This window comes from Acomys minous, assembly GCF_964271855.1.
Source record: "Acomys minous genome assembly, chromosome: 10".
In the NCBI taxonomy this organism is placed as follows: domain Eukaryota; kingdom Metazoa; phylum Chordata; class Mammalia; order Rodentia; family Muridae; genus Acomys; species Acomys minous.
Window position 1 is genome coordinate 93,452,187 of NC_140491.1, and position 26,623 is coordinate 93,478,809.

General features: G+C 38.7%; 1 pseudogene across 1 annotated transcript; it reads left to right on the plus strand.

The window, feature by feature from the left end:
- Nucleotides 1-6,610: 6,610 nt before the first annotated feature.
- LOC311607318 (small ribosomal subunit protein uS10-like) lies at nucleotides 6,611-7,441 on the plus strand (annotated as a pseudogene). Its single transcript has 2 exons — nucleotides 6,611-6,629; nucleotides 7,017-7,441. The product of its transcript is annotated as a small ribosomal subunit protein uS10-like (transcript).
- Nucleotides 7,442-26,623: the final 19,182 nt, after the last annotated feature.

Sequence of the window (26,623 nt, forward strand, 5' to 3'; positions counted from 1 at the left end):
CTCTAAAAACATGCCTTTTATAAACAGCATATTGTTAGAAGTTTTACCCTGTAAATATTTAATGGTATATTATATTATATATAATGAGACAGCTGACAATCATGGTTTAAATATGTCCTTTGGTAACATTCTGATTATTTTACCTTTCCTATTCTTCCTTTTCTCTCATTTTATTTTACTTAATTTGATGGAGATTTTTGTGCCTACAATTCTTTATTGTTGGGGAAGGTGGATGAGATGGCTTAGTGAATAACAGTGCTGTTGCCAATCCTGATGACCTGAGTTTGATCTCTCTGGAACACATGGTGGAAGGAGAGAACCAACTCCTGCAAGTTTTCCTGTGACCTTCATACACACGCTATGGCACACGTTAACACAGAGAGGCAGACACAGACACACATGTGCACACACGTGCACACATGAACGCACACACACACACACACACACACACATTCATGCAAGCACATACAGAACATATTTACTTTGCTATGGCAAAATACACACACAATAGAATAGATCATGTGACCTATTTATATGTGTGCAGGCTAAAATGTCACAAATGCTTGCTATTCTTCTAGAAGGTCTGATTTCGACTCCCAGAACCACATCACGCACTTCACTACTACCTCCAACTCCAGCTCAAGTACACGTAATGCTCTCCTCTGGCCATTAACCTTCTCCAGACGCTTCATCTTGCAAAACTTACATTATCCATTGTATGATAGCCTCTCTGTTTCTTCACACCAGGTCCTTCCAGTAGCTACTCTGGTTTTTTTTGTGCTATGATTTGGCTACTCTGCATTTCAAAACTAAATAAAATCATATAATACCTTCACTTCCGGTGACTGGCTTTTTTCACTTAACATTGTGTCCTTAAGGTTCCTTTTGATGTTGTTGTTGCTTTTAAATGTTTACATATGTGTGTGTATAGGTGTGGGGTGGACAGCAAGTCCATGTGCATATAGATATATACGCAGAGCCCCATTCAGGTTTTATTCTTAGGAACGCTGCCTACCTCCTTTAAGACAGTTTCCCACTGCCTTGGAGCTTACCAGATATGCTAAACTGTCTAGTGAGTCGCAGGGGATCCTGTCTCCACGGCACTTAGGTTATAAGAACTATCATATCCTGCCTGGAACATTTTTTGTGAATTCTGAACCTCAGTAAGAGTTCTTATATATGCAAGGCGATTGTTTTACAAATTGAGCCATCACAAAGGAAGGTTTCTCTTCTGGGGATAAATGATACTTCGTTGTGTTTCTACGTCATGTGTTTGCTACCTATTCCTCTATTAATGAACCATGGCTGTTGTCAAGTTCTAGCCATTTTGAACAGTTGCTGTAAAGGATGCTCAAAAATGCTACTCAGAATAAAACTCTGCCTACAGATATGGGGAATACATGCCTCAAAGGAGAATTGCTGGAGCATATGTCGTGTGTGTGTGTGTGTGTGTGTGTGTGTGTGTGTGTGTGTGTGTGTGTGTTCTCTTATAGTCCTGGTTGTGTCCTGGACTCACTTTGTAGACCAGGCTGGCTTTGAACTCACAGGGATCTGCCTGTCTCTGCTTCTCAAGTGCTGGGATTACAGGCATGCCCCACCATGCCTGGCAATTACTTCATATATATATTAATGTTTTGGTTTTTTGAGACAGGGTTTCTCTGTGTACCCTTTGCTTTCCTGGACTTGCTTTGTAGACCAGCCTGGCCTCGAACTCACAGTGATCCACCTGCCTCTGTCTCCTGATTGCTGAGATTAAAGGCGTGTGTCACCACGCCCAGCATTTTTAAAGCAACATTGTTAGCAACTTTGTTTTCCATAGCACCTACACCATTTTCCACTTCCATCAGCAGGGCATAAGTGTCCTAGTTATTGCACAAGGAAAGGTATGTGTAGGAGGTTAGATATATTTTAATCTATTAACTTATAAATTTTGCATACTTTATGCTCACTTTACGAATTACAATGTTCATTCTTCATGCATCAAATGTCTTTTGCTATTTTTCTCCTCTTCTGAACAGTGTAAGAACTTTGAACTATTTTAACAGAGGTCCCTAATCTCCTCCATATTGTATGTCAGTGTTGTTTGATATTCAAATTCTTTCTGTATTTTATGTTAATGAAACCACATTATTATTCCTACTGCATTGTGTGATTGGTTTCCATTTAGGCCTAGATACATTTTACAACTTTATTATTTTCTTGGTTCTTTATTCTCTTTGGATCTCAAAGTTTCTAGTCAGCAGTGTTTTCTTTTTCATGTCTCTAAAATGTTTCCAACAACGTCTGTTTGGGCAGTCTGCTGTCCATCATTCTCCTACATTGTCTTTGGTTTTGTGTTTATTAGCTGGAGAATTTTTGTTTGGTTTGGCTGAAGATTTTTTTCATTAGCTATGATATTTCATGTTTCTAATTTTTATTTTTATTTTTTTAACTGAAACCATATCATGGTTTCCTGACTTCATGGGGAACGATGTTATTTTGTTTGTTTGGCTTGTTTGTTTTGTTTTGCGAATTCAACTGTCAGTCAAACTTTTTTACCTATAGAAACAATAGTTTCTCCTTTGGTTACATCTAAGATTTTGCTATTGTCTTTTACCTTCTTTTGTTTTGCTTGACTCTTTCTTGTTGTCATTATGTGGACTTTATACAGTTTCTTAACCCTTTGGCTTTATGATTTATCGGTTTTGGTAGCTACCGTATTTACTATGTCTCTTTTCATCTCTTAGCATTGGATTAAACACTTACTAACCTTTCTCTTTCTAGTCTCTATTCCTCTTGCATTTTCTGAATATTCTGAATATCTAAAGTGCTCCTCAGATTCTCAATCTCTCCAGGGGCAAGTTTCCCTTCCAAAACTATCTCTTAGAAACTGCCTCACTCTACTCCCACCAAAGATCCTCAGCCTCACCTCCTCTTGTCACCCATCTAACCCAGATATCTCCATTCCTGGAATCTTGTTCAAAAAATAATTTCCTGGGCCAAAAAAGTTCAAGCCTATTTCCTAATTTCTTTTCTATCAAGTTCAGGGTATCTTGTCTTATGTGGAGGTCCCTGATGCATTTGGAGTTGAGTTTTGTGCAGGCTAAGAGATACAGACCTATTTTCATTCTTCTGCATGCAGGTATTCAATTGGACATGCACCAAATGTTGAAGGTGCTGTCCAATCTCCAGTGTATATTTTTTTTCTTCTTTGTCACAGATCAATTTTCCGTGAATGTGTGGAATTATGCCTGGGTCTTCAACTCTATTCCATTGATCAATGCACCTATTTTACGCTAATGCATGCTGTTTATATTACTATAGCTCTGGAATGCAACTTAAAATATGGGATGGTTATACCTCCTGAAAGTCCTTTTTATTAAAGATTATTTTAGATGTCATGTGTTTGCATGTTTCCATGTAAAATAGACAATAGAAATTAATGTGGGGGTTTCTCAAAACGGTGAAAACTGATCAACCACAAGATCCAGCTATATCACTCTTGGGTGTGTAGCCAAAGGACTCTGCATCTTACTACAGGTACTTGCTTATCCATATTTATTGCTGCTCTATCCATAATTAGCCAGAAAATTCAATCAGTCATCAACTAATGAATTTGTTATTCAGCTGTTAATAAGTATGATATAGGACTAATCAACTATTTTCTGATTGAATTTAAGGCCTGCTCCATGAGATGCAACCCATACGTGACACCACTGAAGAGGCTAATAACCTGAGACTAGAAAGGACATAGCCCCTAGGGCAAAATTTACTACTATAATTCTGCTAAAGGAACATAGAAGTAAAATAACCTTCAATAACATTATTATACCCATCGGTGCATCATCAGAGAAGCTTCATTCCATAGGTAGGAATAAAGACTGGACAATGTGTAAAGAGTGAGAGATTAGAAGAACTCTGACATGAATGGAATGTGTTCATCAAACCCTCCTTCTCCAAGACTGGGATATCTATGCAGAAGGAGTGGAAAAGTTCTAAGAGCCAACAGTGGAGGATGACTCCAAGGAAAAAGCACCTTCCATCTATAAGAGGGCTGAGATGAGGGGTTGATAGATCATGACATTGGATGGATAGGGAGGTACAGAAAATATGAGAGGAGTTGGGGGGAGAAAACAAAATAAGATCAAAATATATTGTATTAATTATCTTTTTAAAAGAGTAATCAGAAAAGTAAAACTCTGTACTGGCCGTCTTGCCTTCGTTAGTAGTACCCCTGTCCAGTTTCCTTGATATGTATCGACTTATATATGCCTCTGTTCACCATAGTTAAAAACTCTCAGAAAACCAAGACAAAGAAGTATTCTGTTTTGAGGTCCCAAATTTAGCATAGTATCATACCAAAAGACACTAAATATGAATGAACGAATAAGCAAATGACAACAGATAAAAAGGGAAGAAAAACTTCAGAATTAGAAAGAGTATAAAAGAGTTCCCTATGGTAATACCAAATTCATACCAAATGTTGGAAGCATAGGAGCAGGGAACAGGAAGCATGTCCTGTTGGGATCAGGACAACACCTGAATACCCTGGTATCAAACCAGGTAGTTATTTCTGTGTTAAGATGAAGGAAGAAACATTTTTAGAGACTTTTACCTACATAAAATGTCTTGATTTTTATTGTAATTATTATTGACATTATCTTTTCATTTTAAATTATTTTCATGGACTGGTAATACAACTCAGCTAGGAAAGGCACTTGCTACTAATCCTAGATATTTAAGTTAAATCCCTGGGGACCACATGGTGAAAGGAGAATAGCAACTCTTGTAAGTTGTCCTCTGATGATCTTCTTCCACATTAGTGCATGTGCGTATGCACACACACACACACACACACACACACACACACACACACACCTCTAAATAAATATATGTAATTGTAAAGCATCCTCACTTTATAGAAGTCCATTGAAATGTATGGTCATTGGGGCTGGTTAATTCTTGTATGTGGTGTTTTAATTTTTGTAAGTTCTTCTGAATACAGTTCCAGTTAAATTTTAAAGTGAGTAATAAAAATTATTTTGAAAGAGTTAGAATAGAAAAGGCTTTTAGAAATAATGATACATTCCATCTGTTCCTAATTTCTTCAGAGTTTTTATTATGAGTTCATACTGAACTTTGTCAAGTGACGTTAATGCATTTATCAAGATGGTCCTGTGATTTCTATCCTTAAGTCTATTAATACTTCTATATTCCCCCTTCTTTCTTTTCAATGCCTATCTCCAAATCTAAGAATGGAAGATAAAGAAAAAGAGAGACATACCTGAGCCCAACCTTGTTTTTTTTCTAGAGACCAATAACAACTTATAACCAACTCCCATTGAATATAACCCTCTATAGCCCAAGAAAGCAACCTGTTTCTACCACAGAATTCTGCCTTAGAAAGGGCAAGTTGGATGCAGGGTAAGCAAGTTCTCAATATTTTATGCCTCAAAAATATGTCTGTCATATACATTGGCCCAAAAGGCTGAAGATTATGCTCCAATGTTATAGAGAGTTTTGGGTAACTACTTGGGTAGCAAATTGTCTCTGTCATCTTCTCCTTTGGGAACCAGCTAACCTGCACGTCCTACATACAAGGTAATTAATTTTATTCCTTCTCAAGCCTTTGATGGAGGTTGAATATCAGATAGTTTAGTTTTACAATTAAGCTTAGTTGTTTAGGAGCTAAGATGTTTTTAGGTCTAGATAAATGTCTTAAGGTGATGATGATGAGATATGATAGATATTGATTTACATTCAAAATTTTAGACTCACCAAGATAGGAAAGATATGTTCTTCAAGGCTGCCAAATATAAATAGCCAAAACAGTAAGAACATAACATTTATATAATTCCTGATTATTTCATGGTTCTTGCTGTAGGTAGTTTATTGTATATGTATTATAAATGTATATGTAAAAATTAAAAAATATTTAATAAAATATTTTAAAAGTATATTAATACATTGAATTACACTGATTGATTTATGTTGAACCAACCTTGTTTGTTTGTTTGTTTGTTTGTTTGTTTGTTTTTGAGAAAGGGTTTCTCTGTGTAGCATTGGTTGTCCTGGATTCACTTTGTAGACCGGACTGGCCTCAAACTCTCAGAGATCTGCTTGCCTCTGCCTCCCTAAGTGCTGGGATAAAAGGTGTGTACCACCATGCCCAGCTCAACCTTGTTTTTTTTTAGATGAATTCCAATTGAGAATGATCTTTTTAATGTGTTCTGGAATCCAATCTTACACACCTAAGAATCTTTTTGTCTCTGTTTATGAGGAAAATTGGTCCAGAGTTTGACTATTGTCTCTTTACCCAGGTTGAGCACCTGGATTACACTGGACTCATGAAATGAATACCCTGTCCCTTTTGATTCCATTCAACAGTTTGAGAAATGTTGTCTTCATCTGGTTCATGGATTTCCTTTGTAAGGAAATTCTAACTGCTCCTTCAATGCCATTGCTTGTTATGCTGCTGTCTAAATTACTTATATCATCTTACTTCGATTAAGTTAGATCACGATTCATTTCATCCCTGACTTCCAGCCTTTTGAGATAGGAGTTCTCAGAGTATTTCCTAATGATCTCATCCCAGTCAGAATGACTAAGATCAAGAAAACAAATAGCAAAAATGCTGGAGAAAACGTTGGGTAAAAGGAAGCCTTTCTTACTCATGGTTGGTGTGGTTGCACCATATGACCCAAATATACCACTCCTATACTTTGAAGACTTTTTATCCTTTGAGTATATCCATTTATGTTTATAGAAGAATAATGGATCTAGTATATATACCCATCAACAGGACAGATAATGCAAATTTGGCATATATACACAACATAAACACACTAGTTGTTAAGAAAAATAAAGTTATGATATTTGGGGGGAGATGAATGAATCAAAGAAGTGTTAAGTGAGGTGACTCAGACTTACAAAGATAAAAATTGTTTTCCTGCTTTTTCTGAGACGCAGTGGTGCATGCAGGGGAGATCTCGTCACTCTGCTCCCGTGCTTACTTACCACTGTTTGCTCCTGCTGAGGAACAAGTCTGTCAGGAAACCACGCCGCCGCAGCAGCCACGTCCTTTAAAGATACCAGAAAGACGCCTGTGGACCCCGAGGTAGCCAGTCACCGAATTCTAATCACGCTCACCAGCCACAACAGAAAGTCGCTGGAGAAGGTGTGTACTGACTTGATTAGAGGTGCAAAGGAGAAGAAATTTGAAAGTGAAAGGACCGGTGCGCATGCCCACCAAGACACTGAGAATCACTACAAGAAAAACTCCTTGCAGTGAAGGTTCCCAGACTTGGGATCGTTTCCAGATGAGAATCCACAAGCGACTTATTGACTTACACAGTCCTTCTGAGATTGTTAAGCAGATTACTTCCATCAGTATTGAATCAGGAATGGAAGTTGAAGTCACCATTGCAGACGCCTAAGTCAGCTATTTTAATAAACTGGCTTAACTGGTTTAAAAAAATTGTTTTCCCTTTTGTATGAGAATCTTAATTCTAATGGTGGTATATCTGTGAGAAGAGATGTGAGATTGGCTATGAGTTATGAATCTAGATATGAAACCAGGAGCAAAAACAAGAGTTGTTAGCAGGGAGATGGAGGGCAGTGGGATGTGTGTGACATGGAAGCTGGAATGCACAAGGGAAGAAAAGGAAGATAAACAATGGATAGCAATTTGTTTTTGAAATGACATTATGAAGTCTGGTATTTGTCTTCCAATTAAAATAAACACAATTAAACAAAAATTTAAAAGAGAAACTATGGCCGTCAGCCAGAGAGCTTTCTGATGTCATCTGTTTGGCTCACCATCAGTGGTTTCCTATAGGTCTTCCAAGACATCTTTCTATACTGTTAAACTATGTACTCTTGGCCTGAACCCTAAAAGTTATTTATATTGCTGTGGCCAAACATTCCCACTGCAAGTCGTATTGACAAAGCACCTTCACAGGCACACATATCCCTGATTGTTTGGACAGAATGTCATCCCTCCAGGAGAAAGTCACCTTTCCCATGCACATGTCAGTTAGTTCAGGCCACACCAGTATAACTGTGAAATACGATAAGCTGTAAAATACACTTACAAAATGAAAGGTTTCTAATTTAAAAAGTAGATTATCCTTTGAATTAGAGACCCTTCAGAAAGAGGCAGGAAGCTCCTATGGCTAATGGTGAAAGTGGTGACCTGATGTTTTATATCAACCAAAGGGAACGACAAAATGATAACAAATCTCGTACATCAAGGAGTTTGATGATCTTCACTGGGTATGCTGATCCCAAGGGCAGTGGTTCTCAACCTGTAGATCATAACCCCTCTCACATGGGGTCACCTAAGACCATTAGAAGGCACAGATATTTACATTACAGTTCACAACAGGAGCAAAATTACAGTTGTGTAGTAACAACAAAAGTAATTGTATGATTGGAGTTACCCAAACATGAGGAACTGTATTAAAGGGTCTCGGCATTAGGAAAGTTGAGACCCACTGGCCTAGAGCATAAATTATCTGACAGCAAGGAGGACCATGTGTCCAAAAGACTTAAAATGTAGCATAGGTATTGATGTAAATGTAAAGATTTTTTTTTGCTGCAAATGAGAGCATGCAATCAGAGCAAAATTGTCAATCACAAATAGTCTTGACACTGTCCTCCCATGCAACTCCACTCACCATGATACAGTTGAGACTAGCCTTAAGTCGAGAACAAGATCTTATATTATTCTAGTCACTAAAGGCATGATCGGTGTGGCTTGACAGAACATAGTGATGCACATCAACTTGAGGAGATGATGAGAAAGCACAGGTCAAGGAAGCATGGAAGAGTGACAACCAAGCTGAGGCAGCTAAATACTGTTTGCTTATGAACATGCAAAGCAAATCCAAGAGCACGGACTTTAATCATTAATGCAGTGATTGGTGCCTCTGGTTGATGCGATGAAAGCCCTCAAAGAACATTCTCTGGCAATAATATATAAGATCATGGTTGAGAAAGTAAGTATTGCATCTGAAATGTGTGAAAGTGAAAAAGAATTTGAATTGTGGTTAAGTTAATAAAAATTCATATCACAAGTGACACTGTGAACACATTAGAATGGAGCAGAGATTGTGGATATGTCCATCTTAGTATGGTTTGGTAACTTCTTTAAGCAAGGCATGGAAATCTAGCCACTTCAGAAATTAAAAAGAAAGAAAACATTTGACTTTGAAAAGATATATTTTATTTGAAAATGTCATTCAAGTACTGTTTCTCCTTCTCTTGCCTCCATTTCCTCCTGTGTGTCTCCCACCCCTCAAAAATCATGACTTCTTATTTTTAATTTATAATTATTATGTATATATGTATAGGTTTATAATTACAATGCACTGAGATCATTTAGTGTTGTTTATAGGTATCTAGTTGTGACCTGTTAGGATTAGCTAACCTATGAGAGGTTCATCCCTGGAGAAGACTAATTTTCATTCTTCAAGCAACCCTCAGTTGCCTGTAGTTTTTCTTCTAAGACTGAAGCTCTGAAGATAGAATCCATTACTTACATTGCCATGTCAATTGGTGTGGCCATTTTTTAGGTCTTTTTAAGTCTTCCTGAGCTTTAAAACAAACCAAAATCCATCAGACAGAAGAAATAATAAAAATAAGAGCAGAAATTAATGAACTAGAAACAAAGAAAATTATACAAATAATCAACAAATCTTACAGCTGGTTCTTTGAGAAGGAAAATAGGATGGATATATTATTGGCCCAATTAACTGAAAGAGAAAGAAATGATTCAAATGAACAGAATTAGAGATTAAGGGGGAATGACAGTCAAACAAATTGAATTGTAGCAAAGTAAGTATTCAACTTATCAAAGTCCTTGAGCTGAGGTTCTAGAAGAAACCCGAATCCTCTGCGTTGATGCTTTCCACCCCTTTCAACACTAAAGACTCCTTTAAAATCTGCGTGTGATGGTCTTTACCTATAATCCAGCTCTTAGGAGGGTGACGCAAGAGGATTGCTCTGAGTTTGATGCCACACTGAACTCAAACAAAAAAGCAAAAACCAAATTATTTATTAGAGAAAGTATTGCCTTTTCCTTTCATCTCAATGATCTCTTTCTAAAAGAAAGAAAGAAGGAAAAAGAAGAGTAAAAAGATGTTAAAGATAGTTTGGAAGTTGTAGATGTTGTTTTTATTTCCTCAGATTATGAGATGAGATGAGAACTGTACTCAAGTTTTATGAATACATGGCTTGGGCTGAGCCCAGAGCATTTCTATCTAGTTATTCTTAGGCCTATGCCCAGCTTTTCCACTCCTTGGAATATACCCAGAAGATGCTCCACCACATAACAAGGACATATGCTCAACTATGTTCAGCGAGGCTATATTCATAATATCCAGAACCTGGAAACAACCTAAATGTCCCCCAGTCAAAAAATGGATAAAGAAACTGTGGTACATTTACACTATGGCATACTACTCAGCTATAAAACACAAGGAAATCCTAAAATTTGTGAACGAATGGATGGAACTAGAATTTATCATAATGAGTGAGTTAACCCAGAAGCAGAAACACTCACATGGCATATACTCACTTATAATTGGACACTAGCCCAAGAGGCATGTCCCTGGAAAGTCTTCACTTACCAGGAGATTGGGATAGTTGTGAGGTTATCCTATTGGGACTCTAGGTGACAGAAGTATGGGAGAATGGGGAAATAGAAGGATCCAGAGGGCCCTAGAAACCTACAAGAAGAACAACATGGAAGACAGATCTCGGCTCAGGGGTTCTGCTCAAACTACTGCACCAACCAAGGACAACACTTGCAGTAAACATTGAACCCCTTCTCAGATCTAGCCAATGGACAAGACATTCTCCATAGTTGAGTGGAGAGTGGGGACTGACTCAAACATGAACTCTGGTGTCCCATATTTAACTAATTCCCCATGGTTGGGAAGCCTGGTGACACTCAAAGAAAGAATAGGCAGGCTACCAAGATGAGACTTGATAGCCTATGACCATATAGTGCAGGAGGAGGTCCCCCTCTGTCTGTGGGACAGGGGAATAGGGTGAAAGTAGGAAGGAGGGAGGAACAGAAGGATACAAGGCATGGGATAACAATTGAGATGTAATACAAATAAATTAATTAAATTTTAAAAAGAAATTGTTGGGTGTCTCCTTTTGCTTATTAGTATGCTCTCTAAATAATGACATGACCTGGCCCATACTTAATCCTCCAGATTTACTTCCTATTTCTGTGGCCTGTCACGTGTACCACACTCCCATGCTCTGAGCCTTTGCACATTGTTTCTTCAGACTAGCATTAAGTAATCCCCCTTGACTTTCTAGATTGTTATTCAGTCTTTATTACTCATCTGTAAGGCCATTTCCTTTGACCAATCCAACACAAACAGGTATCCTTCTGTGAACGTCTGCTACCTATGGCCTAAAGCTCTCCCTAACATTTATCACTTACGTGTCCATAATGCTATCTTACTAGTCCAAGAAACTTGAATTTAAGTCGTATTATTCTTGTTACATTCTTCAAATGCAATAGACCCTTCTAAATATTTGAAGAATAAAGCACATATTCATAAATGACTTAATACTGGGAATAGAAAGAGAGCCACCCCATAAGTTCATTGAGACTGTAGGGGTGAACCAGGACTATAAGGATACATGGGCATATTAAAATGTCAGTGACACCAGGCCCAAGAGCTTGTTGGACACACCAGACCAAAGAAAAAGTATAAGTCCCTCAGCGAATCCCATGATGATGGTGATACAGCACTGGATTAGCAAGACCCCACACCAACATATCATCTGCTACCTGGTGAGTGTATCAAGGATGAACAAGCAGAGGATTCCCTGGCTGTGCCTGGAACTACGGCTTAGTTTGATCTCTGTTGGTGATGCAGACTTCTTGACTCGCTGTTGATCCATCTATTCACACATCTTTTCTGGATCTTCCCAGAGACATTTACTGTTCTCAGACTATCATTTGGTCCTTCGCCCTAGCAGCTGAACTATGTAGTTTCACCCTGAAAACCAGACTCCAGAAGCTGCAGCATCTTCTCCCACACACCACGTGTCTGGTTTCTTATCTCATCATTCCAGATTCTCTCAGCCCACTGCTGAAACCTTTAACCTGTATTCATTCTAAACCTGTATACCACACACGTGTGTGTGTGTGTGTGTGTGTGTGTGTGTGTGTGTGTGTGTGTGTGTAATGGTTATATCTACTTTATGATGTTTGATAAGAAAGCTAATACTAGAAAGTTGGAGTTAAAGAAGCTGCATTTGCCTCAGCCAGGCTACCAAGGTACGTGGGATTCTGTAATAAATTTCTATCATTAAAACCTTTAAAGCTTGTAAATTTATAGTTATTCAATAATTTCTCATATTATGGAAACACAAAAATGTGTTCACCCATGTTTCTGGAATAGTACACATACAACACAGCCTACTTTATAATTTACTTTTGTACTTTAGTTTGGCTCCTCAACTTTATTCTCCTCTTCCTTGCTGACAAGTTCTTATTACCTGAAATTAATACCTCTCCTGTCTCAGCCTTTCTAGTGCTCAGATCTCAGACTAGAAGTATAGGTGAATATGCCTTCGTAGGTATGATTTCTTCTGTTTCTCTATGAAAATTTTCTCTGGGAGCACACTTACACTTCAAGCTCATTGGTTGCCTATAGTCAAGTCACAAAATAAGATGAGTCACTCACGGAAAACCTTGAAGCACATTTCAAGCCTATGCATATGAGGAAGTTGTGTTAGTTACTTTTAATGGCTGTGATGGAAGACACAGACAGGAAGCAGCTTATGGAAAACGTGGTTTATTTTGGCTTATGACTCTTGAGGGATTAGAGTACATCATGACAGGGACACATGTCAGCAAATGGCAGGCATGGTGGCAGGGATGGCGAATGAAAAGCCACATCTCAGTCACAAGCACAAAGCAGGGCGAATGAGCTGAAAGTGCCCTGAGGTTATATTATCTCAAAGCCTACCTCAAGGGATGAAGTTCTTCCAGGAATCTACCACCTATTCCTCTCCAAACAACAGCACCAACTGAAAAAATGAATGTTCAAATATCTGAGCCTGTGAGGGTTGTTTCTTATTTAAATCACCACAGAAGCATTGGACATATTTCAGTCACTTGGGTAGTATTTTCCTATGTGATGATGGTAAGGGTCTATCTATTTATTAGACAGCAAATCACTGAGCTTAATCTTGAGTCCCTTTTTAAAAAAAGACAAATTGCAATACTTCACAAAACTCATTTGTCAAAATTTTTGGCTCAAATATAATAATAACCACCATTAATTTCTACCTAGCACTCTATAATTAACTACTGTGTACCAGAGGCAGGCAAATACGCTCTCCTCATCTTCAGTGATCACATCTGCCCCTGCTAGCAGCACCTTTCACTAGAGTGTTGTGTTGAGAGATAATATTTTAATAAATTATGATACTTCCCTCCTCTCCATAGAACTTGTGAGTACTGATTCCAGTTTTCTAAAAACTAATTTAAAAATATGGATACTCTCTTATATGCAACACATAAGATGAATGCAAACTGCCCATTTCTAACTTGTAGAAATATTAAGCCCATAGCTGGCACATGGTGTGTGTGTGTGTGTGTGTGTGTGTGTGTGTGTGTGTGTGTGTGTGTGTGTTTCTTTCTGTGTATGCTCTATGAGGTCAATTCAGCACAAGAGTTATGTGTGGTAAAGATTGATCAACGAATGCACCATGAGCTATACAAAAAGTTTTACACTTCTCAACATACAGTTACCAAAAAATGTAATAATCATAACATGAAAGAATTGTATAGTTCAGTTCTCATCTTGCATATGTACTGTGTTTCCTTCCAAATGAGCTGGTCAAATAGGAAGGGGAAATTATTTAAACAGATGGGGGAAATCAATTGAGAAATTGTCATCAAACCAAAGCACACATAATTATGAAGAATCTCAACTCTGTTTTCATAAAACAAATTAAAAATGAAAAGTAAACAAACTGATGTTAGGGATTTTGTTCTAAAAGAAATTTTTATGGGATTGCCCTCTTTTAACAGACTCCGCTTAATCAAATGTGCCTTACAGACTTGCTTCCTCACAGGATAATCATTACCATCTCAAACTGTGACTTTACAACATCACACAATCTTAAGCTGCCTCCCAAGTCAATCTGCAAAAATGAAAAGATATTCATGTGCTTTGTCACTCTATCAGTGTATGAGCAAGACCGGAGACCCATCTTAATTTCCATAGCTCCTCATGAATGGTTGATGTAGTTGTGTTCACTCTGACAATCTGCATAAGCACATATCTGTATCAAGAGTGTGAGGATTGGGGAAAGGATTGGGTATCTATTTGCATATACAAGCAGAGATGAGAGAGAACATTAGATGAATTTAATCTTGCTGATGTCAGTGCATACTTGTGTCAATAGTGGTACTGCACAGCACCTTTATAACTTCAAGGGTCACTGTGCCATACGTTTTTGGTAATTATTATTATTTGGTAATTATTATTTTACATATTATTCTCCCATATACTCTTGGGAGTAGAGAAGAGGCTTTGCACTCAACCTGAGAGATTAATCTAAACCATCTTATGTCCAATAATGTCAGAAAAATCAAAACCGTTGCCAACATGTGTTGAGCACCATATGTGTCTGCTCATGTGTGTGTTCTCTAAGCACTGTCCTGTGTGAAGCCATTTTTCTCTGTGACACCGTAAGGTGGGCAACTCCCTTAACTCCTTCTTGCACAAAGGTTACAGTGCTTATTCAAATCACACTGCCAAAATGGGGACCCTCGGAAGCACAGAGCTCATCTCCATACTCCACCCCCAGCTGTGCGCTGGGGTTTTGCTGTTATCTGGGTGGACGTGATATGAGTGTGATTGACCAGCACTTTGCAAGGCACTGAAAAACCCCTTCTCCTCTCCTCTTAATGTTTCCAGCAGCACCCAGGTATAATGGCAACCAAGACTGGTCCCAAACCCCAGCATTTCCAAATTTCTGTTGTGAATGCAATTGGCCATGTTAAAAACACCTCAAACCAGACTTCACAGGCAGTATACCATTCAATTGAAGGTGTATACATGCAAACATGCACATCAGCAACTGTGTTTGACTAATCTATATAGCCAAGGATTGAATTATGGTGGGTTTTTTTTTTCAGCCTACCCTTTAGCTTCTTGACAAATGTTGTTTTATTCTGGTCCTTATACACAAAAGACAGGATAAGGAAAAGCAAAAGAAAAGAGAATATTAAACAAGAATTAAATATGAGATAAAGAAGTGGGGGAAGCTGAAGCAAAAGAGAGCATGGGAAGAACAGGTCGTGCGGCCTGATGAGCTATTTCTGAGTCAGCGCATTGCAAGAGGCAAGCTCAAAAGGCCTGGGATGGCCCTGCATGTGCTTTGTCACTATTATGTACCATGAAAATGTCCTAAGATGCGATGTCAGCTTCACTTTTTACCTCAAGCTACATCTTTATGAGTAAATGGGATGGATGTATAAAGCAATACTATCATCCTGCACATCCTGCCTGAACACTAGTTTATATGGTTTAGAGCATTGCTGCATTTCTGAATGGAGACGGGGAGGTTTTCTATTTGCTGGGTTAGTCCAAACCTCACCAAATTGAAGAATGTCCCACCCCCACCCTACAATTTCTGTGACAGATGGCTGATCATCTTCTGTCGCATGTCACTTCCAAGAGCAGGCAGATCATCAGCTACTTTTAGAAGGAATCCACATCTCTTTTGTTTTGTACTAATTGTCAGAAAGGCATCTCATTTAGATCAGACATCTGCTATGGCTCAGCCTCTGTTCCACCCTCTGGAACCATATGGAATGAGTTAAGTCCTCCCACATGCGATCCCTCTAAAATTCTAAAGTGGTTGTGTTGCCCCTGAGTCCTCCCTTACCCTAAATAAACATATGTGGAACATATGATCTCTTTTCTAAACGGCAATATGCCTGGCTGCATGACCAATGCCACTTTGGTCATAATATTTCACACACACATATTATGTAGGTATTATATATATATAATGTGTGTGTGTGTGTGTGTGTGTGTGTATGTGTGTGTGTGTATGTGTGTGTGTGTATAGTCAGCATGTCTTGTGTGTGTGGGCTCTCTGTGAACTCCACACATACATAGAAAGATGAATTCATATACCCAAGCACTAACCACAGAAGGTTAATATTTATATAAAAATATGCACACACAGTCACATGCATACATGAAAGTTACATGTTGGAAACTCATCTGTGCCTTTCAAGTACTCCCTCTTTGCCGGGCAACAGTTCAGTCCATTAATCCACTCCTCTATAGGCTTATTTCATCCCTCAGAAATAAGAGGAGTGCTTTAGAGCTGTCCTTCAATTGCTTAGCTCACTAAGAGGATTGTGAACATTCTTCGTCATGTGTGTTCATCTCTGAGTGGATCTTTCTTACCTCCCAAGGGTGAGAGAAAACAGTCAGGCACTTCACTACAGAAAAGCTCAATACCTCTATGCATATGTAAAAATCTAAACAAATGAAGATCATGAAAAAAAAAACCCTGCAAACTGAAGGTCAACGTCTTCTTTTTGCCTCTCAGCTTGATTTTTACTTAATACTTGCTTCTCTCTTGTTGCAGGTTGTATTGGTAGCATTTTTGTCAACCTGATTCATGGTGCAGTCATCTGAGAAGAAGAAACTTTAGTAGAGAAAACCTGCTCATCAGATTGTCGTGTATGTAAGCCTGTGGGGGCATTTTACCAATTGGAACAGGCAAATTTCCAACATGCGAGATTCAGCCTGAGTAATCAAGAACCCTGAAAATATAGTCCAAGGATCACTCCTCTGCTAATCTGCATGCTATTGGCATGGAAGTATTTGTTTGTACCTGCTCAAACTCTCTTATAAAATGCACTATTCTGCCATGCCCATTGAAACACTATTCATCAGGGTTCTCTAGGGAAGCACAATTTACACAATGTGTGTGTGTGTATGTGTGTGTGTGTCTGTGTGCACGTGTGCATGTGTGCATGTGTGTGTGCATGTGTGTGGGGATGGGACTGGTGTGTGTGTGGGTGTGTATGTGCAGTGATGCAAGGAGGGGTGAAGAATTTATTATAATGGCCATCGTCCAGTTAGTCCAATAATGGCTGTCTGCCAAAAGAAGGTCCACAAATCCAGTAGTTTTTCAGTCCACAAGGCTGGATGTCTCAGTTGATCTTCATATGTACTGAAATCTTAAAGAAGTAGACATTTTTATTTTTTCATATACACATTTCTATTATTACACATATATACAATAGATTATCAACAGCAAGAAGAACCATGGCGCAATCAGGAATTATATAAATGTTACATTCTTAGTGTTTTGGCTATTTGTATTTGACAGTCTTGAAGAGAACATCTTTCCTATCTTCATGCGTCCAAATTTCTGAATGTAAATCAATCTCCATCACATATTGTTATTATCAACTTAGAATACCTATCTAGACCTAAAAACATCTTTGCCCATAAATAACTAAGTGTCATTGTAAAACTAAGCTACTTGGTCTTCAACTTCATCAGAGACTTGATAAAGAATAAACTTGATTACCTGAGTATGCTGGGAGTGCAAGTTAGTAGCTTCCCAAATGAGATGACAGAGACAGTTTGCTACCTGAATAGTCTCCCAAACTATAATGTTGGAGCATCTTCTTAAGCTTTCTGGCCCAATATATCTGACAGATATATTTGTGAAGCAGGAACTATTGAGGACTTGCTTACCCTGTCTTGGCAGAGTCGGGCCATCAACTCTGCCTACATCCAAGCTTGTCCTTTTTTAGGCAGAATTCTGTCTGTGGTAGAAATGAGGATATTTTGCCCAGTGCCTTGCTTGCCACATTTGAATCCATCTCCATAAGAAGCTTCTTTGATGCTCATCATCCTCTTTGAGGTAGGCCAAGTGTTGCCAGGAGTTAACCTGTCCCATTGTCAATGAACCTTTAAAATAATAAAAACATTTAAAATGGCATATTCTGCATGTCTCTGAGGTTTTTGAAGACCTTATCTAACTATCCTACTTTATCTTTCTATAGAATCATATCTATTTGCTCCACCTAAGATGTACAAGTAGGCTTTAATGTCAGTGAATGGATGGGCTTGAGAGTAAGAGTAAGAGTGAGAGTGAGAGTGAGAGTGAGAGTGAGAGTGAGAGTGAGAGTGAGAGTGAGAGTGAGAGTGAAAGAAAGTGGGCAAGGAGAGAAATTTCCCACCTTCTGTGTCCTAGGATTCCAGCAGAAGATGTGGCCCAGATTAAAGCTGTATATTCCCATCTCAAAAGATCTGGACTAAAAGCAGATCTTTCCATTTCAAATGATTTAATTAATAAAATATCTCTAAGTAGGTAGTTGTTAATAATAAGGTTGTGTGTCCAGGCATAGCCAGGCAAAATGGGGAGAGGTGTTCCTGCTATAATGCCCATTACACCCAGACGACAGAAGCTAAAAGTAACTATTTTTTCCCTCAAACTAGTCATTTGGCTTTTAGGGAGCTACAGATAGAGTCAAGGTAACAACCAAGGAGAGCATCACATGCACCTTTCCTGAATTGTCAGAAGAAATACTGTATCAATTTATGAATCATTAATAAAAGCCAATTCAATCTTTATATTTGACTGTAACCTTGTCTTTTGATATCACCAACTCCTAATTCTTCACTGTCTATAATTAGTCTACCTTATTCTCAAAAAAAAAAAGAAAGAAAAGAAAAGAAAAAATAAAGGAAGGAAGGAGAGAAGGAAGGAAGGAGGGAAGGAACAAAGAAAGGAACAAAAGAAAGAAGAAAGAATTTTTTTAAAGATCAGAAATCATCAGGTATAAACACTTAACACTGCTTCCTTCCACCTCTGTTCATCCTTACTTGTCTCAAAACAGGTTCCTTTTTAAAATTAAAAGCAGTTAGTCCTTTTCTAAAACAAAGCATTCAAACTACTCAACAACAATATACAAATAACCCCATTGAGTCCATAGGCAAAGGACCAATAGAGATATATCTTAAAAGAAGATTGCCAAATGGCCAAAAGATACTTAAGATATCGTTCAATATTACTAACATAAAAAAGCACAATGTAAACCTAAGTATCTAAATAATTAGATATTAGAAAACATAAAATAATTAGATATTTTCTCATACCTGTTAGAAAAGTTGTTACTAAAATAAATGAGATGTGGGGAAAAAAGGATGCATGTGCAGTGTTCGTAGAAATGAAAAGTAGTAGATTAGTAGTGGAAAATGCTATGTAGGTTCCTGAGAAAAATAAATAGAATTATAACCCAATAACTGCATTTCTGGGTGTTAATCTTTAAAATAAATAAAAATAGCTTTTCAAAAAAATACCTGCAACCTCAGGTTCTTTCCAAGTCTACCTAGAATTAACCTAAGAATCCATCACCATATGAATGAGTAAAGAAAATGTAGCAACGACATATTATTATGATTTAAAAAACAAGGAGGTCTTACCATTCATAGCAGCACGAATGAATTTCAGAAACATTATTCTGGGTGCAACAAGGCAGAAGATATCAGATTAATGCTGCATGATCTCACATATGGGATCTAAGACAGAAACTTAGAAAAGGAGTGTTGAATGGTGCTTCCCAGAAGCTCAGCGAAAAATAGGAACATGTTTAACTAGTATAAATTCTCAGTTTTGTAGCATGAACTGTACATATAGCATTGTAGCATGACTGATTATAGGGTATTGATATACAGTGTGATCCTTCTGAGAGGTATTCAATGCTCTCAGCACACAGACAAAAGTAAGTAGGGAGGGATAAGTACAGCAGGTAGCACCCGTGAAGTCATCGTTCCACAGCCTGTGTCAAAACATCAGTGGAAATGCGCACAGTTTTCTTATAAAGCTAGAAAAGTAATTTAAGCGGTTCTTCTATAGATAAAGATTCTCTGTAAAATATGTGAATGCACATTTGTGTTTATAACTTTATAATTAGAGTTGGGTAGTAGGGTAAATATTATAAACCCAAACCAGAAATTTGTTACCAAAAATATGCTCACATAGTTAGGAAACAGGGAATAGCCTGAAAGACGGATTTGGACAGGGCCTTGGTTACTCTTTCTATTACTGAGAAGAGACACCATGGTCAAAGCACTCTATAAATTAAGGCATTTCATTTGGGGCTCTCTGTTCCTGGGCATTAGAACCCATGACCATCATGGCAGGAAGCATGGGCAGGCAGGCAAGCATGGCACTGGAGTAGGAGCTGAGAGCTTACACCCAAGCCACAAGCACAGGGCAAAGAACACTAGTTAGAATGGCGTGGGCTTTTGAAATGGAAAATCTCACCCCCCAGTGATACACCTTCTCCAGAAAGGCCACACCTTCTAATTCCTCCCAAAGGGTTCCACTGATGGGGTTACCCAAAGATTCAAATATATGAGCATGAACGGCCCACTCTCCTTCAAACCACCATAGGTAGGAAGTCAGAGAACCAGTATTAACGTTTCTAAGATGCTGCATCCTCGCTGAAGGGTTAAGACTAGAACTAAAGCTAGATTTGCCATCTTCACACTGACTAACAGTGAGGATGGTTCTGTGACACTGTGGGCATAGAACCAGGGTCCACATGCTACTCCAATTACTGAGAGTCGCCCCAGAAAAGAGCTTGTGATCTGACCTGGAAAAATCTGATGCTGTGGGTACCAATGTCAGGAGACCAGCCTAGAGCTGGATGCTCAGTGAGCTCTAAGTAGGTAGCTGCTATTAATAAGGTTGTGTGTCCAGACATAGCCAGGCAAAATGGGGAGAGGTGTTCCTGCTATGATGCCCATTACACCCAGAGAACAGAAGCTAAAAGTAACTATTTTTTTTCCTTCAAACTACGTAATTGGAGTTATATGAAAAACTGGAACAACATCCCCAAGGATCATTGTTATAATTACATGTATTTACATTAATACCTATTCCAAATAAATATGTACAGAATTTTGAGAAATCAGATATTCGAACCTTCCAGGAAAAACAGTTTTGTTCTCCAGGTTACAGTTACCTCTGTAAACAACCTTACATTATCAGCTTTTGGCTCATAACATGGAAATCAACCTAACTAAATTAAATTAAATAACCCACATAAAGGTTATCTGTTGAGCAATGTGTGTGTTGACTCCTACTAAAGAAAGAATTGTCACATTTCCTTGTCTTATCTTCCGTTTAACCCATCCACAGTCATTGGTCTGAAGTAAAACGAAACAAAGCAAAAATAAAAACAAAAAACATCAAATATGTTGTCCAGGAAAAAAATGACTCAGAGATGCACAGCTGGCAGGACTGTCAGAAACTGGTACTGGACCCCTAAGCACCTACAATGTTGAAACTGTAGGAGAACCACATTTAGTTGTGACATCTCCACAGAAGCTCTTGGTGTTTGACGCAGCCATGCTTCTGTGACTATCCCCACCAAAGCCAATGCTTCAGGAATGCTCCAAACACATATTTTCTTCTCTCAGGGTTTTATCAATGTTTTTATTTCTCTCTCTATTGTCTCTTCCTGAGGCATATGTCAGCCTAAAGAGTAAGCTAGAGTTAATTGCTTTGCTTCTGGTAAATCTCACTTCTGGCAACATCCCACTCTAGCTTTCTCTACATTCTTCCTTCAAATCAGATAAGTTGCTGATATTAGATAAAATGGATATGGATGGAAAAATATATACTCAGTACAGTGTGCTGAGGATGCCCAGCATAATAAAGCTCATCATAAATGTTAATTTTTTTTCTTACTAGAGTTTGAATGACTCTACATGTGGTGCCATTTTAAGTCAACTGCCCCTAGATTCAAGGTCAACTTTGTAGACTATCTACGAAGTATTTTGTATTGAGGTTTAACATGGTATTTTTATTCAAACTAACCACGATGCTAAAGGTACCCACGTTGTTTTGAAATGCTGACAGTGAATCGTTGTTATGGTGTTGACGGAGTTCTAAATGGATCTTTCAAGCTATTGGGGACAGAAAGTGTTATCTACTGTTTTGAGTGTGTAGTTTACTCTCACTAAAGAGCGATCATGACTGAATCCATCCTAAGATGGAATGACAGAGACTAGAAAGACGGCTCAGGAGTTAAGAGCACTTACTGATCTTCAATGGTTCAGTTCCAGTAGCCACATCAGGCACCTCACAACCTCCTGTAACTCCAGAGGATGTGATGCTCTCTTGTGACCTCCGCAGGCACTGTAAATACTTTGTGATGTTCCATTGGGAAACGCCCACTATAGTCTCAATCATTTGGACACTTGTTCCCTGTGTGGTGATGCTGTTTTGGAAGATTTATGCACTGGAGGAAGCATGTCAGTGAGGGTGGTCTTGGAGAATAAAAAGCCTTGTCTACTTTCCTTCCATCTAGGCTTCATGCTTGTTGTTAAAGATGTGATCTGTCAGCATCCTGTTCCTACCGCCGTGCCTGCTGCTGGCTAGCATGCTTTAGTTTGCTCTGCTCTTCCAGAACGGTAAGATCCAAATAAGCCCTTTCTTCTATAAGTTGCCTTTGTCGAGGTGTTTTATTACAGCAACAGAAAAGTAACTAATGCATGCTTGGTGCATGTATATACTCAGGCACACGCTTATGTACATAAAATACAATCTTTTAGAAAAAACAAAATGCAATAATAATGGTGAGACTAAGACAAAATACTCAGTTAAACTTCTTGCTTCATTGCCATAATCATGCTAGTCACCTTAACTGAGGTTCTCTGTTCCCTAGCCAACTCTGGTTTGGGCCAAGTGGATAAGAAAAAATAACCAAAACATGCAGATACACACGCATGCAGGCACATACGTACACACTTCTGCCATTTCATACTATAGCACTAGTAATTATGAAACTAAAATACTTATCAGCTCTGAAAAAGCTGAAGACACACTTCATGTAACATCAAATATTCAGCCCAAATTTAATTGTTTCAGCTAAAGTTAAGTATGCCTGCCTCACTAGTATATTATAAATTTGCTTTTGTCTTTAATAAGTGAGAAAATTATATAAATATCAATGAAATTCTTTCAAACATATTACTTTAATTTATACGCCAAGGCTCACATAAAAACTTCTTTGGTAAAGAATTTAAGAAGCTCTGAGCGCAAAGAATAGCCTTCCGTAACATTTAACCACATGGACCAGAACATCACACAGTGTTGTCTTCAAGTGCCTACACTTCCCATCTATGCTCTAAGGCACTTTGTTTCTCTTCATTTTTATTTCCTGTCTACAGAACAAGCATTGTAATTTTATCTTTCTCATGTGCCATTGTAAGTCCTGAATGTGATGTTCAAAAGAAAGAGCTGAGTGAGGTGATTGGAACATAGTGGGGAAAACACACACATGTTAAAGCCAGACCCACCCCTGTGCTATTCTCAGAAGCTGTGCATCCACTAAAGCCACAACACTCTGCCTTCACTTCTAGGCTTTTGTTAACTTAGCAGTTTTTTTTTAAATTCAACTAATATTTCTTCCCTGGACCACAATATAACAAGAGGAGATAATTACATTCTTATATTATCCTTGACGTCTATAAATAGTCTTTTTAACAAGTACCCATACTTACTGAACTGTCACCACAAAATCCTGGAGGTTTTTTTTTTCATTCTAGAGATTGTACATTAATATCCAAAACATGCCTCTCTTTCAGTGCCCACTAGAACTTATGATGTCCTTAATGTTAGTAATTATGTGTCTTTATTCAGCATCTTACATATAAGAAGGACAGATGAATAAAGGCAGCTATGTATGGAAGAAACAGCTGAGCTCTAATGCTCCCACTAAATATGGATATTCCAACCAAGAATAAGAAGGCAAGTATTAAACAGGGAAGAGAATTAGGAGCTAAGAAAAATTATGTTACATCTGTGTTATCTCCTTAGGATCAAAGTGCAAACCTTGTTTGGTCACTGCAGAAGGCAATGCCAAAGAATAAAGAATTCAGAGTCCACCATGTTCACCTCCTAGGACGGATGATTGGTTCTCTGGAGCAAGTGGCATCATATCGTCTCAGGTGTTCTCAGAAAATAGTTCCAGAGCAGTGATTTCAGACCTGCTGCCCAATCCTTATAATTAGCAGTGACAAAGTGACCATAGTGGGGGAGGAGGTCCCCCTGGGCCATAGACCTAAGGGAGGGGAATAGGGTAAAAGCAGGAGGGAGGGAGGAGTGGGAGGGTACAAGTGATGGGATAACAACTGAGTTGTAATCTGAATAAATCAATAAAAATTTTTAAAAATTGTCCATCCTCATTCAGTTGTTTTGTGAAGCATAGTTATTATTAGGTATTACTCCAAGAAGCAATTTTACAAAAATAATGGGGTTGTATCTTAGTTTCCTGCTGCTATGATAAAAATACCCCCAACCAAAGGAACATAGGGAGAAATGGTTTGATTGGCTCGCAATTCCAGTGAATCTCAACGTTGATTGGAAGTCAAGGTGGCAGAAACAGAAGACAGCTTCTCACCTTACATCCAAGACTGAAGAATGATGAATTAATGTGCTCATTCAGTTCACTCTCTCTCCCTGTCACTCCGTCAGGCTCTACCGCACAAAATGGTGCTGCGCACAAACACAGTGGATCTCCCCACCACAGTTAGCCTCCCAGAACCTCAATCAGAGGCCCATCTCCCATGGAATTCTAGGTTGTTCTAACTTAACAACACCAGCCAATGTAGGCTATCGTTAGTGTTACCCAGAGAAACAGAAACAAGAGAATGTACAGGCAGGCAAGACGTAGATGGTAGATAGATGACAAGGAACACAGCAGAAGAATTGTCTCACAGTTGTGGATGGTTAGATGCCCTCCCACAGTACGTTTGCCATAGCCAGAAAATTAGGAGTTTGACAGTGTGATACCATACGAGTTGGGAAGCTGCAGGAGCAGATGAAGCCAGTGGAGTCTAAAGTTAAGGCGTGAGAAATGAGGGGGCTGATTCAGTAAGGCCTGGAGACCAAAGGCCAGAGAACTTGAAGTTCTGATCGCTGAGTTCAGGAGGAAATGGCCATCCTGTCTCTACAGAAGGAAGTGTAAATTTGCCTTCTCTGAACTCTTGACACCTGCCCACACCTTTCGTATTCAGTTCACTGGCTCAAACGCCGGTCCAGTCCCACAGCATCTTTACAGAAACACACAGTAGTGATAGTTGATCAGCTATCTGTCAAGGTGACGACTAAAATTAGCCATCATGTGGACAGCACTCAAAGCTGGAGTGGGCTGCAGGGCAAGAAGAGGGGTTTATACAGACCACTGAGTTACAAGATTGATTGTGTATTGAAAAGACCTGGGAACGTCTAAAAGACATAATACAAGACAATAAATCATTTCTACTTCTGCTTGGCATTTATTCAGAACTTGTGGTGGAGATAGCTCATATTGTCAACATGATAGGGTCTAGATTATCTGAGCGACAAGGCATGTCTCTGAGGAGTATGCTGGATTGGGATAACTAATGTGGAAAGACCATAAACATGAGTGGCACCATTCTATACTCTGGTATACTGGATGGTAAAAACAAGCTAAGTCCACTGTTGCCTCTTTCTCTCTCTGTTTCCCGACTGCAGATGAGTCATTATGGCCACCACCTAGCTTGGTCCCCTGTGCCATCACCTCCCCACCATGGTGGGCTGCACCGGCTCCCTACAACTGTGAACCAAAATAAGCCCTTCTTTCCTTAAGTCACTTTTGTCAGGTGACAGCAACAAGATAAACAACTGATAAAAAGGGGACTTCTGAGTGATATTTAAGGTCAAGTCTATAAGGAAGCCACTAATCCTTCAGTTTCCCAGGATCGTTCAGAGTCACACATTTCAAGCTGTTACTGCTCCAGGACGTAATAAATACTGATATGGGCCCACACCCCAATAGATTTAAATTTCTATTTTTAAAAATACCATAGATTGAGTGGTCTGTAGTCAATATTAATTAATTTCTCACAGATCTGGAAGCTAGAAAGTCCCAGAACAGCAGACTTTGTGTCAGGTAAGGCTTTGTCACTTCGTTTCTTCAAGGTTCCCTCGTGTTGGCCCTCGCATGGTGGAAGGGACAAGTCAGTTCACTGGGTTCTCTTACAAGGACACTAATCTAATATATGAGGGTTGCATCTTCCTTATCTCATCACATCCCAAATGCTCTCTGTGCTAATATCACGCTACTGGCGATTAGGGTTTCCATGTTGAATTTGGTGGGTGACACAAACATTCAGATCATATCAAAGTGCCCTGAATTTTTTTAAGGAAAATGACAGTCTATTAAGTCTAAGAATGAAAATAAAAAAAGAGTTCATTCCTGTAAAAAAAGAGTAGCTGACTTACAAAGAGATGTTTCTGTACCTGATGGTTGAAATCTTTTGAGTAGGTAACACCCCTCTCTGGCAATGAAGCTATAAGATACCCACTTCCTAAAGTCATTAACCTCTCAGAGCTGAAACATTAAGGTCAAGAGTTAATTGCTCCAGCAGAGCACTCAAGCATCTGGGTACCACAGGGTTAATGAGTAGGAGTAGAGTAGGTGGGGTTACAAACCAGGAACACAGCCCTCTAAGCTAGTTTGATTTCTGTTTAATTGCCCTTAAAACACACACACACTCTCACATAGCGCAGAAGGTGA